The sequence below is a fragment of the Giraffa tippelskirchi genome, chromosome 1, assembly GCF_054371585.1.
Source record: "Giraffa tippelskirchi isolate mGirTip1 chromosome 1, T2T-mGirTip1v1.2.pri, whole genome shotgun sequence".
NCBI lineage: Eukaryota > Metazoa > Chordata > Mammalia > Artiodactyla > Giraffidae > Giraffa > Giraffa tippelskirchi.
Genome location: NC_137275.1, coordinates 101,736,815 through 101,753,314, shown reverse-complemented (window position 1 = coordinate 101,753,314; position 16,500 = coordinate 101,736,815). Strand labels below are relative to the sequence as shown.

At 36.1% G+C, this 16,500-nt stretch overlaps 1 protein-coding gene across 5 annotated transcripts in view; it reads left to right on the top strand.

The window, feature by feature from the left end:
- Positions 1–717: 717 nt before the first annotated feature.
- The window catches only part of LOC145504489 (uncharacterized), a 205,581-nt gene continuing 189,798 nt past the window's right edge, over positions 718–16,500 (top strand). The window contains exons 1-3 of one of the 5 annotated variants that reach the window (XR_014052246.1): positions 968–1,118; positions 1,231–1,292; positions 5,721–5,834. The gene's annotated coding sequence lies outside the window, so the exon portion shown is untranslated. Of the gene's footprint in view, positions 922–967; positions 1,119–1,230; positions 1,293–2,576; positions 2,705–5,720; positions 5,835–16,500 lie in introns of those variants that run through there. The other 4 variants (XR_014052243.1, XR_014052242.1, XR_014052241.1 and 1 more) reach the window with 4 other exon arrangements.

Here is a 16,500-nt window from a genome sequence, read left to right as displayed (position 1 = left end):
TTAGTTATGGCTTCCCGTGATGTGTTCGATGCTTCCTCAGTCAGATAAAGTGTTCCGTCTTCAGTCAAGTCAAGGACTGATTGAATAGTTCTCTGTAACAATAGTCTTCTTAAGTTACCTCTTTGTAAACTGGAGCTATGAATAATTTAAGTTCCTCAGCAGATCACAATAACTCTTTAACAATAAACAGTGTCTCATGTATCACTCACGCATATACATCTGCATGGAAATACTAAGAGAAATGTGTTTTTCAAACTCTTTACAGATTCAACTCACATTCTACTTGGAAAAATTTAATGAGATCACATTTTACAAATAACTTCTGAAAAATGATGATGTTCTAGCTTTTTATCTGGAGAGAATCTTCCTATATGGATTTTTCTTAAAGCTATTCCAGGAGCTGTCTCAATACGTTTTTTAGAAAATATGTCAATTTTATTGCATTGTAGTAAAAGTAGTTGTAAATGGATTTAAATGTGACTACAATGGAAGAGGTTTTCATAAACGTTCCTTGTTCTGCTAACTAAAGATACAGGTTAAAATTTCAAAGTTTAAATGTGAATGTTTAAAAGTAAATAAATTAAATGAATCAAGATGAATGAAATAGGTAAATTTATTAAAGATATTAGACAAGAAAGAAAAGAAAGTGAAGTTGCTCAGTCGTGTCTGACTCTTTGTGACCCTGTGGACTGTAGCCTACCAGGCTGCTCCATCCATAGAGTTCTCCAGGCAAGAATACTGGAGTGGGTTGACATTTTAAGTGTATATTTTTGTCATAGCATTAACTCTTCCCCTTTACTTTCCATAAGACTTCCAGGGAATTTATTTTCTTTTCCATATAACTCATTGTAAGGTATAGTTTGAGACGAGGCAATGAAGAAAGGAAGACGACCTCAACAGAGATAGGTTACCTTTATTCAGGCAAGTTGGGGTGACAGTTGGTCTAACGACCAGGCTGAGCGCGCGTGGGATCAGGGAGGCTTCATATTTAAGGGGAGGTTTTGCAGAAACGATATGGGAAGATTTAGTCAGGCGGATGAACTGGGGTGGGGGGTGCCGGGCTGACGCAATCTGCCTGGAGTATCGGGGTGGGATGTAAAGTTCAGTTTTGTCATCCCGTAAGTCGCGTGGTTCAGCAAGGGCCCTTGAGGTCACTATCTGCTTTTCTGGGCCCGAGGACTCCTTCACTCATCTTACCAATTTTTTAATTCTTTTCCAATGTTTGTGTAGAATATGCAGATTCTGGATGCTGAGCTTAAAAGTAGTATTTTTGATCAGTTGTGCTGGATGAGGTAGGTATCTACAGTCTCCACCCTACCACTTTATTTCACTTGTATCTTTTCAACAAAGGTAGCTCTCTCTCTACTAAGCAGTTTGTGTCAGCTGTTGAAAAGATAATGTGCTCTCCATGATATATTCTAATGTTTTAAACTATTAATGCATCGGTAGCATTCATCTCTTACGTGAATCTTTAAATCTGTCTCCGATGCTATTCAGAATTCTAGAAATTGAATTATTAGGCTAATAGCATGCAAAAATATGAGGAAGCCTCTTCAGAAAAGTTGAACCAATTTGCACTGCCAGTAGCAGAGGTGGAATGTACCTGTTTGCTCACCCTGATTAACACTGGTTAATAATTATTTAAATATTTTCCAACTGGTGGATTAGAAATTATATTTACTTATTTATAATTTATGTTTTGAGCTCATTTAAATTTGTAAAAGTTTCCTTTTATAATATCTTCTCACTTTTCTCTTGAATAGCTATTTATTACTGACTTTGAATTTATACATTACACACCTACATACTCATGCTTATATGTACATACACATGTTAAGGACACAAACTCTTATCTGTTACATATGTTGTAAATACCTTTTTCAAATTCCCAGTTGCTTTTTCATTTGTTGGTCTGTTATGTCTTATAAAATTTTTAAATTTTTTACACTATTAAACGTATAGGATATTTAAAGATCTTAATAACCACCCCAAAATTTATCTTTATATTTTCTTTTAGTGCTTGGCAAATTACATGAAAATCAAGTCACAGGGATTGGTATATCTCCATAGATTCCTCATGAAATATTCCTAACATATCTATTTATGAATATGAGATAAATAAAGCTAGGACATTATACTAGTTTTTAAAGTCATATTTTATTGAAAATAATAAACATATTGTTATTATACAAATCATTAGTGTGCTGATTGATAAAGTACTATCCACATTAAGAAAAAGCACCTTTCATATTTTTCTGATTTTTAGGAGCCCCATTTGTACCTCTTTCAGTCATTATCCCCAAGGAATCACCACTATCCTGGTTTATGACACCAAAGACTGGTTTTCCTAGCTTTGAGCTTTGGATATATAGAATGTGTGTAATCTTTTTTTTTTGAGTTGTGTAGTTCATTATTTATTTATTTATTTTTAATTTTAAATTATTTTATTTATCTATTTTTTAACTTTACAGTATTGTATTTGTTTTGCCATACATTGACATGAATCCACCATGGGTGTACATGTTTTCCCCTTCCAGAGCCCCCCTCTCACCTCCCTCTCCATCCCATCCCTCCAGGTCATCCCGGTGCACCGGCCCTGAGCACCCTGAATCATCACTGCTTCCTTATCCATTCATCTGCTGATGGGCATCTAGGCTGCTTCCATGTCCTGGCTATTACAAACAGTGCTGCGATGAGCATTGGGGTACACGTGTCTCTTTCAAGTCTGGTTTCCTCAGTGTGTATGCCCAGCAGTGGGATTGCTGGGTCATATGGCAGATCTATTTCCAGTTTTTTGAGGAATCTCCACACTGTTCTCCATAGTGGCTGTACTAGTTTGCATTCCCACCAACAGTGTAAGAGGGTTCCCTTTTCTCCACCCCCTCTCCAGCATTTATTGCTTGTAGTCTTTTGGATAACAGCCATTCTGATGGGCGTGAAATGCTACCTCACTGTGGTTTTGATTTGCATTTCTCTGATAATGAGTGATGTTGAGCATCTTTTCATGTGTTTGTTAGCCATCTGTATGTCTTCTTTGGAGAAGTGTTTATTTAGATCTTTGGCCCACTTTTTGACTGGGTCGTTTATTTTTCTGGAATTGAGCTGCAGGAGTTGCTTGTATATTTTTGAGATTAATTGTTTGTCCATTGCTTCATTTGCTGTTATTTTCTCCCATTCTGAAGGCTGTCTTTTCACCTTGATTATAGTTTCCTTTGTTGTGCAAAAGCTTTTAATTTTAATTAGGTCCCATTTGTTTATTTTTGCTTTTATTTCCAATATTCTGGGAGGTGGGTCATAGAGGATCCTGCTTTAGTTTATGTTGGAGAGTGTCTGCCTATGTTTTCCTCTAGCAGTTTTATAGTTTCTGGTCTTATGTTTAGATCTTTAATCCATTTTGAGTTTATTTTTGTGTATGGTGTTAGACAGTGTTCTAGTTTCGTTCTTTTACAAGTGGTTGACCTATTTTCCCAGCACCACTTGTTAAAGAGATTGTCTTTTCTCCACTGTATATTCTTGCCTCCTTTGTCAAAGATAAGGTGTCCATAGGTGCGTGGATTTATTTCTGGGCTTTTTATTTTGTTCCATTGATCTATATTTCTGTCCTTGTGCCAGTACCATACTGTCTTGATGACTGTGGCTTTGTAGTAGAGCCTGAAGTCAGGCAGGTTGATTCCTCCAGTTCCATTCTTTTTCTCAAGATTGCTTTGGCTATTCGAGGTGTTTTTTTTTTTTTTTTTTTTTAATTTTTTTTTATAAATTTATTTATTTTAGTTGGGGGCTAATTACTTTACAATATTGTAATAGTTTTTGCCATACATTGACATGAGTCAGCCATGGGTTTACATGTGTTCCCCTTCCTGGACCCCCCACCCACCTCCCTCCCCATCCCATCCCCTTTTTTTTTTATTTCCATACAAATTATGAAATTATTTGTTCTAGTTCTCTGAAGAATACCATTGGTAGCTTGATAGGGATTGCATTGAATCTAGAGATTGCTTTGGGTAGTATACTCATTTTCACTATATTGATTCTTCCAATCCATGAACACGCTGTATTTCTCCATCTGTTTGTGTCCTCTTTGATTTCTTCCACCAGTGTTTTATAGTTTTCTATATATAAGTCTTTTGTTTCTTTAGGTAGATATATTCCTAAGTATTTTATTCTTTTCATTGCGGTGGTGAATGAAGTTGTTTCCTTAATTTCTCTTTCTGTTTTCTCATTGTTGGTGTACAGGAATGCAAGGGATTTCTGTGTGTTAATTTTATATCCTGCAACTTTACTATATTCACTGATTAACTCTAGTAATTTTCTGGTGGTGTCTTTAGGGTTTTCTATGTAGAGGATCATGTCATCTGCAAACAGTGAGAGTTTCACTTCTTCTTTTCCAACCTGGATTCCTTTTATTTCTTTTTCTGCTCTGATTGCTGTGGCCAAAACTTCCAAAACTATGTTGAATAGTAGTGGTGAGAGTAGGCCTTGTCTTGTTCCTGACTTTAGGGGAAAGGCTTTCAGTTTTTCACCATTTAGGATAATGTTTGCTGTGGGACTGTCATATATAGCTTTTATTATGTTGAGGCATGTTCCTTCTATTCCTACTTTTTGGAGGGTTTTTATCATGAATGGATGCTGAATTTTGTCAAAGGCTTTCTCTGCATCTATTGAAATAATCATATGGTTTTTATTTTTCAATTTGTTAATGTGGTGTATTACATTGATTGATTTGTGGATATTGAAGAATCCTTGCATCCCTGGGATAAAGCCCACTTGGTCATGATGTATGATCTTTTTAATATGTTGATGGATTCTGTTTGCTAGGATTTTGTTAAGGAGTTTTGCATCTATGTTCATCAGTGATATTGGCATCTTTGTCAGATTTTGGTATTAGGGTGATGGTGGCCTCATGTGTCAGGTTTCTTTCATTTGATATTATGAATGCAAAATTCATCCATGTTCTTGCTTATAGTTGTAGTTCTTTGGGCTTCTCTGATAGCTCAGCTGGTAAAGAATCTGCCTGCAATGTAGGAGACCCCAGTTCGATTCCTGGGTCAGGAAGATACTCTGGAGAAGGGATAGGCTACCCACTCCAGTATTCTTGGGCTTCCCTTGTGGTTCAGCTAGTAAAGAATCTGCTTACAATGCAGGAGACCTGGGTTTGATCCCTGGGTTGGGAAGATCCCCTGGAGGAGGAAAGGGCAACACACTTCAGTATTCTTACCTAGAGAATTCCATGGACATAGGAGGCTGGCGGAGTACAGTCCAAAGGGTCACAAAGAGTCAGACACATTTGAGTGACTAAGCACACACACATACATGGAACTAAGATGCCATATACTATGAGGCATGACAAAAAAATTTAACTTCTGTGTATAAAAATTTTGACTAGAATGTATACTCTAGTTTTAATATTTATTTTCTCGTCTTAGCACCTTGTGGCCCTCATCAGTTTGTTTATTAACTGCTTACTTGGACTTCATGCAAGATAGAATATTTTATTTTTTAATTCTGTATTATTCCCCCAAAGTAGATATTGTTGTTTCATCCAGTTCCCTCAAGGGCACTCACCCCTCTGGCCCAATGAGAGCTAATGTGCCCCAAGATTATACACTCCCCGTCTTCACCAGCTCTTAGGGCGCGCATCACTGACTGAATGACATGCGTATATAAAGAGCTGATCCCTTGTCCCAAACAAGAACGAACTCAGTGCAATTTGTGCTCCACAGTGCCTCTTGGGATCAGGCTGAACTGAGACTCCTGCCGAGAGCCCGTCCTACTGAACTTTTCTTTCCCTGGTCTACCCTGCTTCACACATCCCAGGTCTCCTGAAATACTCCTCAGTAAGTCAATCTGACTTTCAGGTACTTAAGGGAACCTCCTAACTTTTCCTTAGCATGTTGTTGCTGTTTGAATTACAGAAGTTGTATGATGATCTTGAAAAACGATGTTAAATATCACAGGACCACCAAATAGGGACATTGCAATTCTACTTACTAGTTTTTCACAAACACACATGGGTATTTATTTAAAAAACTGCATTTTTCTTTCACTTTCCTTTAAAATTTTTTTTTAAGTGGAGGATAATGCTTTACAATATTGTGTTGACCTCTGCTATACAACAGTATGGGTCAACCATAAGTATATACATGTCTCCTCCCTCTTGAACGTTCCCTATACCCCCGACCCCATGCCACCCTTCTAGGTCATCACGGGATAACAGGTTGACCTCCCTGTGAATATACAGCAGCTTCCCACAATCTATCTCTTTTACACATGGTAATGTGTATATGCCATGCTACTCTCAATTTGTCCCACTCTCTCCTTTAGATATGATTTTATGCATGCTTAATAAGAAAGACATTGTTCTGGTTTATTAGAAACTTATTTGCAGAGTACTGTTTGATCCTTCAATAGATTTTTGTTAAATTCAGTTGCCACATTAATTCACCTCAGCTTTTCCCTAGTTTGTGCAATAGGCTCTGGTGATATTCATGGTGCCAGCAACCAGTGCAGTGTGAACACCAACCCATCACAGGAGCCACGATCCGTGAACAGCCAATATCCCTGTTCTGGTGAAAAACAGCTATCTGTCTTAGCAATAGGTACATATATCAATCATTTTTTTCCATCCCAGTGTAATCTTACTTTAAAATCATCAAGCAACACTCTATTTAAAATAATGCTAAAGAAATTTTCTTGTTGAGGTCAATAATTCATTTTTTAAAAAGAAAATGGTAACATTAATCATTTAAATAAATCCCAATTTTATTGTAGCAAGTTTACTTAAAGCAAGGAAACTTTTTATTTATTATACATATCTGTATAATACAACTAATGAACTAGAAAGTAAAATTTAAACCATACTTTATGATCTTGAATACACCTTAATTTTTCTTTACTTGCCAATATGTGTATCCCCAGGATAAACTTGAGTAAATGATTTAGACTTGGAAACTTAATTTTCAAGTTGATAGCAGATATTGTATAGCTATGACCATGATATATTCTCTGTTTCTATAAAAACACCTACCAAGCTCTTAGTCACCCAAACCTGTCATCTGGAAACCAATTTTCACTTTTCTTTCTTCTGCATCTTATACCATATTATTACTAAGCTCTGCTGACTTAATACCCAAACATTGCTGTGTCCTTTTATTTATTCCCCTTGACTTCAGGAAAAATTCTTGTCTTTACTGAATAGACTATTTTGTCTATTTAGTACCATATGTGGTTTCCCTTGTGGCTCAAATGGTAAAGAGTACACCTGCAATGCAGGAGACCTGGGTTCAGTCCCAGGATCAGAGTGATCCCCTGGAGGAGGGCATGTCTACCCACTCCAATATTCTTGCCTGGAGAATCCCATGAACAGAGGAGCCTGGCAGGCTACAGTCCATGGGGTCACATGGAGTTGGACAGGACTGAGTGACTAACACACATTCATGCGTTTATATGTGTATGTGTATAGTCACTCAGCCATGTCCAACTGTCCAACTCTTTGCAATCCTGTGAATTATAGCCATCCAGGCTCCTCTGTCCATGGGATTCTCCAGGGAAGAATACTGGAGTGGGTAGTCATGCCCTTCTCCAGGGGATCTTCCCACCCAGGGATCAAACCTCAGTCTCCTGTATTGCAGGCAGATTCTCCACCATCTGAACCACCAAGGATGCTCTCCATAACTCTATGTTTCAGCAAAATTTTTTTTGTCTATGTTATAAATGTGGATATGCTACTCACTTGCTTAAGACACATAAAGAGTTCCATTCTATTCAGAATGTATTAAAGACCAGAATCCTTATGTGGCACATAAGACCCTTCACAGTCTGGTCCTTCCCCTCATCGATATTCATGCTTTGTTCCAGTTTAATGACCTTTTGTTCATAAAACATGTCATACTTTCTGATTCCTTGATGCCGTAGCACATGCAGTTACCTCTGACTGCAGTTTCTCTCTTCTGTTCCTTTAACAAGTGAGGCACTGCTTATCCATCATGATGCCTTCTAAAGGTTAACTCCTGAGTGAGTTCTTTGTCATCTTCTGGGCAGAGTTAAGGGCTTCTTTATGCTTTCCTTGCACATTGCGAATGCATCTCTTATGGGACAGAATTACAAGTTCCTTCAGCATCTGGACTGAATTTTCTTTATATTACCAGTGCCAGCCTGGCAAATTACTTGTCACGCAACACTCAATAAGTCATTTGATTTTTGAATACTGAATGATTATATATTCATAAACTACTTTAAATCACTAAGCTGTTGCACAGCTCTAATTTTTTAACACTTTAAGAAATGAATGGTTTTCTCAGTCATCTTTAATCTATGGTAGGTCCTTACAGTATAATATCTGACAAGTACTAAATAATCAATAAATATTTTTTGAATGAATGAATGAGTTATTAAACGTGTTTCCAGAACCTTGAAAGCAAAAGAAGTCTGTTAGATTTCTCCTTTTGTGACTACTTCTGTGGTATCATTCCTTGTGGATTTAACCACTTTTAAGAATCCTAAACAATTTTTGTAATTTATGTTTTACTGATTTAATTACTACCTCATTTAAATAACTGGCTGTTGACCTCACACAAATCTGCTATTTTAAAGTCAAAAGCTGTTTCTTTTCGGCTCTTGCTCTTTTCTAATTTTTACTTTTTGAAGAGTAACAGCTTTAAAATTAGGTTATAAAATACTTTGCCCAACTTGAAGTTATCATAAGTATTATCACAGTGAATCTTGCAGTATGTATTCTGATTTAGAGATATGGTCTATAAATGTGCAAACTATGCCCAAGACTATCAAAGACTACTAAACAGTAATAACACCCACCGCCCCCCCCCCCGAAAAAGGACAAGGAAGAAAATATAACAATTTGTGTTCAAAAGGTCTATGACACTATTTGATATTTTCTTACATATCTTAATGTCTACTTATTTGCATTGCTTTTTTATCGATACCATGGTGGATTCAAAGAGAAGGATTTAATCCCAGACTTTCAAAAGTTTCCAATGTATTAGGAAAATTTGAAGAGGATGTAACTATATTGAAAGTCTGCATGTTAAAAATGTATTAGAAAATAAATCAAGAATAATGGCCAGTGAGAGCCAAGAAACTAGCTTTTGTTGTCGGAAATCATGGAAACAGTGAATTGGAATCATATCTTGAAAACTGAATAGGATTTCAATTTTTAGAGATAAACAGATTTTTCATGGCTGAAAGTATGTTGTGACGCCCCAGGGTATAGAAGTGTTTTCAGTTAATGTATGAGGGTTCTGTCTCCATCACACACAACCCACCACCCAGATTATGTACATATTTCTCATCTCTTCTGGCCCCCTCCCCTAATAGAAATTCTGTTTTTGTTTTTCTGAAGAACATGTTGGACAATGCCAGTGAAAGGAAATATCATCTTATTACACAGCTTTTCTTACCCAGAGAAGGTACATAATAACATGAGGAACAATGGAGAATAAAGAGAGAAAGACAAATTTCATGGACTAAAGTGGGGAGGGTTGTTGGGGGTTTTGTGTTTAAGAAACTCCAGAGCATTTGTGAGACAAGTGAATTGGGTATTAGTGAGAGGAGAAGTTGAGATGAATTTGTGTAGATGAGAAATTGGATCCCCTTTAATATTTCTGAAGTCATGCAAGTAGGCTGGATTTCCATTAAGACTTGCTTTTGGTTGTTGAAGTGAGCTTCCATAAATATGACTCTGCATATTTATTATTATTTAGCTCTTTGCATGAAGGCCTGGCTTTTATTAGGTTTATACATTCATAAAACTGTAGTATATAGTATACTATATAGTATAGTATATAGTATACTATATATATATACTATAGTATATAGTATAGTATATACTATATAGTATATAGTATAGAGTCACTCGTATCTTTTGGATAATGACAGATGGTTTAATTTTATTGGAATGATGAGATTATGAAAGTAGGAGTAAAAGTTATGGCTGGAAAAACAATATGTGTTTATGTGTGTTTGTTTGGAGAAGGGGTCTGATCAGCATGTGATTGACCTTGAGTGCCATGATCCTGAGATTGGGTGTCAATGAGGAGGCAATGGAGAGCCCCTGAAAAACCATTCAGGTAGTGAGGGGACATTGTTAGGCCTGGGAAACATTCATCTGGCAGTCATGTGCTCCTGAGGTGGAGGATAAATGCTCAGAGTAGGAAAGTTAACTTAACCTTTTGTGTGTGCATGCTTAGTCACTCAGTCATGTCTGATTCTTTGCGACCCTATGGACTGTAGCTCACCAGGCTCCCCTTTCCATAGGATTCTCCAGGTGAGAATACTGGAGTGGGGTACCATTTCCTCCTCCAGGGGATATTTCTGATCCAGAGAGTGTGAATCTGTGTCTCCTGGTCTCCTGCATTTTGGGCAGATTCTCTACCTTTTAGGGGGCTTTTAAAATATTCTTTCGGAAGTATCCAAACTTTTTTGACTGTATATTCCTAAAAAATTTGGACCACATACTACCATATATGTTTATTTGTTTATAAACTGTATATATTAATATCTTATAGATATTATAAGATTTTAATAAATACAGAAATACAAATGCCCAAGTATATTGATGTATTACCCTTTTAAATATACTCAGGCCATTTTGAATACTGCTGGTGTAGAGAGGATGACAAAGATGTTCACTGTTTTTGTGGGGGTAGAAATGGCCAGGAATGGGACAATGTAAAGGCTGTGATATTTGACCAACTGGATCGTGGATGTAAAGGAGAGTGGTGGAGACGATGGCTCTTCAACATTTCAGATTTTTTAAGTATTTATAGGTAGAAAATCAGAGTGCTGGTGAATAATAAAATAGAACAATCTGGCAGAAAATTAAAATTTCAGCATTAGAACCCCAAAGTGAGATTGTGGCTGGAAATGAAAATTTGTAAGCACTTACAATGTGAGCTTCCCAGGCGGTGCTAGTGGTAAAGAACCTGCCTGCCAATGCAAGAGATGCAGGGGTTCAGTCCTTGGGTTGAGAAGATCCCCTGGAGGAGGGCATGGCAACCCACATCTGTATCCTTGCCTGGAGAATTTCATGGACAGAGGAGCCTGGAGGGCTACAGTCTATGGGGTCGAAAAGAATCAGACATAACTGCAGCAATTTAGCACACAGGCCCAATAAATGTAGTAGGTAAAGCTAGAGTAGAAGATATGTAAGAGAAAATAACTGAGGGAGGAAGGCAAATCTGTGAAGACTGTTTCCACTTATGGAGCAGTTCTTGGTTCAAGGGTCTAAGTAAGGAGAAAAGTATAATAATGTAAAGATCCAAGGGAGAAGATGAACTCCTAGGGAAGATAGTTTGTTTTTTTTTTTCTTTATAGACTGATGTGTTAGACAACATGAAGAGTTGCAGGAAATCTATAAACAAGAAAGAGAAGTTTACTGGATTAGGGATTAAAGGCAGCTTTGGTGTGATTAAAAACTAATCTTTTGTAAACCATGGCACAGAAGATACATCAGAAATATCAGGGTGGTAAAGACTTCATTTTCTGTAAAGGAAAAGAATATTCTATTAGATGAAGATTTGATTAAAAAGACACATTTCTAGAAAATTATTAAATATCACCTTTAGTTATAAACAATGTTTATATATTAAGGAAATTTAAATAAAATGTAAGCTATAGGCATGTCATTCTAACATAACTTTTTATTTTAATTATTCTCATACTTGTATTTTAACAGGATACAAATATATATAAATAAATATATATTTATTAGTATTTTATTATTTGATTTTGTATGTTTTTGTGTTCATAATTCCCCATGCTTTACTAATAATTGTATTTACTGTTGTAATGGATATCTGACAATTCATCTAGAGACTTACTATCATCTTCCTGAACCTTGAAGTGATTTTCTGTGCATGAGAGTGAAGGACCATCTGTCAAGAGGGACTGCTGAGGGGAAATGTTAATTTTGCTTATTTCCTTTGGATGCACTGAGATTTGGTTTCTACCTCAAGCTTGCAGTATTTGTTTTCTCTGCTGAGACTTGTTTATTTTCTAGTTACATCAGATGAAATAACATTTTCCCCTAAAGTCCTTCATGATTTATTTCTGCTTGATTGAAACACTGCATTTAGAACTTTTTAATCACATGCTGACATTTTGTTTAAAAGCAACAAGATGCATTTCAAAAACAAATTCTAACACATTTAAAGATGTTGATATTTGTTCCACCCCTGTGTTTTTGCGTATGTGGGCAATTACTTCATATTAGTGTTCCTCATTCTGTTTGCTTTTGAGATGGATATCAAATTATGTACCTAGAAACAAAATTTCATAGACTCTTAAAACTTTGACAAAACTTGTAGGGTTATTTACTTTTTCTGACTTATGAATCAGTCACATGAGAATCTAGTACTAATAAAGATCAACAATGGAGAGATTTTCTATCAAACTACTGATGTCGCCATTTAACATGCCAATAAAAGTATATAAATCTTTTGCATTAAATTTTTTAGTCCATATTAATTCTGATTGCTGTAAGCTATCAAACTGACCACATTGATGAAGGAAATCACCAGGCTAATGGTGAATGATATAGTTTTTTAAGATCATGTGAGAATAACTTTACTCTTAGGAAACTGATGTCAAAAATCTCCTTTGTTATAATTCAAACCCATTTCCTCTTGTTTGATTTTCAAGAAGCAACTTCCCCAGTTTGTGAAAGTGTGTTGTGTGTAGTAGGAACATAAAATGTACTGGCAAAAAAAGTAAAATCGATCACTTTGTTTTGATGCATCGGTCCTGTCCCTTTGTTATAGAGGTCGAATGAATAGTCAAAATACTATTTATTGATTAAGTGTTGTGTTTGGGTATCAGTGTCTTTACGTGTGCATGCTGCTGCTGCTAAGTCGCTTCAGTCGTGTCCGACTCTGTGCGATCCTATAGACAGCAGCCCACCAGGCTCCGCCGTCCCTGGGATTCTCCAGGCAAGAATACTGGAGTGGGTTGCCATTTCCTTCTCCAGTGCATGAAAGGGAAAAGTGAAAGCGAAGTCACTCAGTCATATCCGACTCTTAGCGACCCCATGGACTGTAGCCTACCAGGCTCCTCCATCCATAGGATTTTCCAGGCAAGAGTACTGGAGTGGGGTGTCGTTGCCTTCTCTGTTACGTGTGCATAAACAACTTTAACATAGATGTTAGAGAATCTGCACTTTCTCCCTTTAAAGACTTACAAGTTCATTTGGAGATAAGATACAAAGACATATAAAAGGACTACATTGCTACCAGCTGCACTATCTGGTACAAATCACATAAGTGCTTAAGGCACTGAGAAGAATATAGGGGCTTGGAGATCAAGGAAAGGCTTTGTAGGGGCAAGTTTGGTTCTAATTTTGGAAAGGATGTTATATGCACATAAACATACAGGAAATAGAGCAGAGGGAGAGAATGAAAAAGGAAGAGAGAAGGAGAAAGGAGATGCTGAAGAACAGATTACGTGTCTACTGTGTTCCAGACCCTGTGTTTTATATTGTTGTTTTAGTTTTTTTGTTTTATTTTGACACACACAAGTAGGCTCACAAGTTTACAAATCATTTAGAAAGGTTTAAAATGTTATGGCTCTCCTAAAATAATAGCAAATGAAACAACTTACAAAGTATTAATTTACAAAATATACAGGCAGCTCTTGCAACTCAATAGCAGAAAAACAAACAACACAATCAAATAGTGGGCAGAAGATCTAAACAGACGTTTCTCCAAAGAAGACATATAGATGGCTAACAAACGCATGAAAAGATGCTCAGCATTGCTCATTATTAAAGAAATGCAAATTAAAACTATAATGATATATCACCTCAGAATGGTCAGAATGGCTCTCATCAAGAAGTCTACCAGCAATAAATGCTGGAGAGGATGTGAGAAAAGAAAACCCTCTTGCACTGCTGGTAAGACGGTAAATTGATACAGCCACTATGGAAGATAGTATGGAGATTCCTTAAAAAATTAGGAATAAAACCACCATAAGACCCAACAATCCCACTATTGGGCATATACCCTGAGGAAACCATAACTGAAAAAGACACATGTATCCCAATGTTCATTGCAGCACTATTTGCAATAGCTAGGGCATGGAAGCAACCTAGATGTCCATCGACAGATGAATGGAAAAAGAAGCTGTGGTACATATGTATGATGGAATATTACTCAGCCATAAATGGGAATACATTTGAGTCAGTTCTGATGAGCCTATTGTATAGAGTGAAATAAGTCAGAAAGAGAAAAAACAAATATTGTATATTAACACATTAATATGGAATCTAGACAGATGGTACTGATGAGCCTATTTGCAGGGTAGCAGTGGCAATGCAGGTATAGAGAACAGACTTGTGGACATGGGCTGGGAGGGGGGAAGAAGAGAGTGAAGCGAATGGAGGGAGTAGCAGGGAAACATATACACTACCGTATGTAAAATAGGTAACCAATGGGAATTTGCCATATGGCCCAGGAAACTCAAACCAGGGCTCTGTGACATTCTAGAGGGATGGGATGGGGTGGGAGGTGGGAGGGAATTTCAATAGTGGGGGGACATATGTATACCTGTGGCTGATTCATGTTGATGTATGGCAGAAACCAACACAATATTGTAAAACAATTATCCTTCAATTAAAAATAAATCAAAAAAGCAACACTATGGCTTGCCTTTGGATTTCAGAACTTGGCAACTTAAAAGAGATTTCTTAAATATCTAAATGCTGTCACCCAATGTGTAATAGCACATCAGTAATATTCCCCTTTCACTTACGAAGAATGGGGATACCAGAAAGACATTGTCTAGATTATTCAGTAAAGCACTGGGAAAGCCTGTAAGTATATCTTTTAATTTTTGAACACTCCAAATTTCCACCCAAAATATTTTTAAGAGTTTTTAGATTCATGGTTGCTGTACTATGTTGTGTATTTTCAGGAGTAAAGGATTTTTGATTGTTAATTAGTTTGATGTTTCATGATTGCCTTGTAAAGTATGTTAAAGGCAAGGTCAGTTAAGCAATGTAATTTTCTAACTCCCCAGACTGTCCCTGATTATTGAAGAACATCAAGTGGGAAAGGAAGCCCAGATTGTAGTTGCCACAAAGATGCTAGAACTAGTCAGTATGTTTTAATCTGAAAATGGAATTGTGTAAAAAAAAACAAAAACAAAATGAAAGACATTCTTTTTGGTTGCTTGTTTATTTTTATGAGTAGATAACATTTAAAAAGAAATAGAAGAGAATTAGAGGAGTCACATGAGAGCTAAGGAGAACATAAGAAGTTTGGGTAGAATTTCAAGAAGTTTACTGAAGAGGTGGATGCTGTTCATTTTATAGGGAATGATGGAGATTGTCTTTAAACATTCTTGCATTAACTGCCATTGAATCTGGCAATCTCTGCTGAAATTTTTGCTATTTAAGGATAGCAAAAAAGGATAATGCCTCTCTTCTCTTATGTCTTTATAATGTCTCTACCAACATGTGAAGTCTGCTTTCCTCTGTAATCTGTAAAACACCCTAGTAGTTGATAGTCAAGTTTTCAATAATGAATGACTTATCCTGGGAACCTGTGTACTTAGTTTGCATTTTGCTTACTTTATATAGTTTTTACACTGTCATTAAGACAAATGTCATCTAAATATTGTTATATGTTTTAAAAACCTTTTCTTTTCCATTTAGTGCTAATTTGTGTTCATATTAGTTTTCAAAAAATGAAACTTCATTGTAGTTCTGTACTTTTAATTTGTAATTCCAGTGGTTTTTCTATTTGTAATGCTCTCTGCCATTATTCCTAAGAAAATCCAGAGAACTTTGCTACTTTGATATTCCAAAACAAAAATTTTGAAAAACTTTGAATGTTTATGCACAGTTTGTAATTTTTTGTAATAGAAAAATTTTCACAGCTCCTGAGAGGATTTCTATTTATTAAATTTCCAGAAAGGATAATGGTAACTTATTCATGTTTTCATAAAGGAAAATCATACGAGTTGAATACTGAACTGTTTCCTTTTCTTTCACTTATACTGAGATGATAGTATTTGTTTCAGATCTGTCACTACTCAGCTGTTTACTGTTGTGTTCTATGTAACCTCATGTATGTGCTTCAATAGAATTTCTATTCAAGTTTACTTTTGAGACTGCTAAAAAGAATAGATAAATACTTTCTATTTAATTTATATTTCTTGTCTAAAATATTAACATATAAAAATACAAACCATCTCACCAATTTTGTATAGTTAATACTTACTATGAAAGTTGAAGTCCTGAGATGGGGATAATAACTTATATAAACACGGAGAATAAAGGTATTTAAATAAGACAAGTTAAATCTTAACCTGTCACAACAGTGGTCACAGTGACTTGTTTCTTGAACATCTTGATGCGTTTTGGTTGAATTTTAACCATTGCAACATGCTTCCATATGAATCATTTGATTTCTGCAGTTAAATATCTATTTAGTCTCATGATTTTATCATAGCTGGCTTCCTGGCTGATTTATTCATTTTCTATGACATAAT